Source organism: Armigeres subalbatus, chromosome 3 (genome assembly GCF_024139115.2).
Source record: "Armigeres subalbatus isolate Guangzhou_Male chromosome 3, GZ_Asu_2, whole genome shotgun sequence".
NCBI lineage: Eukaryota > Metazoa > Arthropoda > Insecta > Diptera > Culicidae > Armigeres > Armigeres subalbatus.
The window spans coordinates 380,419,091-380,421,023 of NC_085141.1; positions in this window are offsets into that span (position 1 = coordinate 380,419,091).

Sequence of the window (1,933 nt, forward strand, 5' to 3'; positions counted from 1 at the left end):
AAAATTCAATGTAAACACGGAAAACGGGATTGGGCGTCACTGGACATCATTTGTGATGTTCAAGTCGAAATACACGTGTTCAAATGGCTGTCAGTTGACCCAACTAAAAAACCGAATTCGTTAGTTGGGCCGAGGTCGTGGCCCAACCAGCGAATCGCGACTGTATAATGTGATATATGTATAAAAATAGGAAAAATAAAAAATATGGAAAGTATGACAATATAATAATATTATAATATGAACATGTAATAACATGAAAATATATAAATATGAAAATACAAAAATATGAAATATAATAGTTTAAAAATATTAAAACATTAAATATTAAATATGAAAGTGTAAAATTAGGACAGTATAAAATACATAAATAAAAAAATATTAAAATGTAAAAATATGAAATTATAAAAATATGGAAATTTAAAAAATAAAATGCAAAAATATGAAAAATAAATATAATGAAATATGAAAAATAAGTATAATGAAATATGTAAAATAATTGCTACGGTATATTTCGTGGTCTGGAAACTAGTGATACTCATGTTTCCTTTGAAATCTTTGTCCAACACTTGATCCCCCATTAGTCACCCATACAAAAATTTGGCGAAAATATTCAAAAAAAATATAAATCTGCTCTCAGGCTTCTAATTTTTTGTAGATTTGACAGATTTGATGAAAGGTTGGCAGGATCTGTCTCCCCAAATTTTAAAATTGCTTGTGCTGTCGAATTCAATAACAAAAATCGTTCAGGCATACGCACAGCAATTCGAAAATTCCGCGTATTTTGAAGGAAAAATATTTTAAAAATCTGAGGGCACCTTTCTAATTTTATCAAAGCAAGTTCTTGAAGAGGGATCAATTTCCCCCGAAGTGTATCAATAACAACAATAATTTAAGGACTGTCATACATCAGTGAAGTTAAATGCTATATTTCTTAGAGAGGCTGTGTGGAAATCGCGTATGTTTATTTATTTTTGGCTGTGATACATCGGAAATTAGAAAAGGGATCAAGTCTCCCCAGTCTCTCCTATACTATTGTCTATCCGGAATAAAGTTAGTACGCTTTTTATACCGAAGTTGGATTTTTCTAGGTACAGGCAACTTCCCAACAAACATTGCCATCTGAGAAAATGCTTATTTCAATTAAAATGTTCAACTGAAAAACTAGCTTATTCAGCTCTAATTGTTTGTTGAGTTACCCAACTTCGGAAGTAGTGTGCTGGATTCGCCTAAAGATGCGCTAAACAACGCATCAATTAGTTTGACATATACAACTTTCGGAAGTCCTGTCTTCCGAATTCCAAGTTGGTGCTACGCCACTCTTAATTACATAACCTCTGCTTAAACCTTTAAACGACCCCTATCATTTTACCTCCTACTTGAACACCACAATTATAAGCGAGAAAATGTTTGTTAGCAATTAAAAGTGAGGTTAGGTTTCGAAAAATTTCAAAACTGGAATCAAAATTTACGCTCTCTTATCACTTGTATTGTAAGAATCAAAGCAGGGTTTTTTATTATCAAACATTTTCTTCTATTTTAAATACAAGAAACAGTGATGATCCTTCTTAACCTCACTTTTATCTGCCAATCCATTAAACATCAGTACATCAGTATAAAAATCTTAAACTTTTTGAAAAAATATTATATTATGTCATAATTATTACAGAGGTTTGTACATTTATCATTGAATGGGTGCAATTCATTATTGAACAAACATTTGAAAAAAATATTTCTCGAGACACATTGATTGTCATAAATACTTACACAGAAATTATTAGCGTGATCAAGCATCCTGAGCACATCGTGCACTCACCGATTGGAGAGTGAGGAGTGAGACTGAAAAGTCACTATCCCACCCAAATCCCATCAACAAGCAGTGAGTGGGTGGGTGGGTGCGCTCGCTGTCTGCCGCTCGGCTCTATCACGATCACTC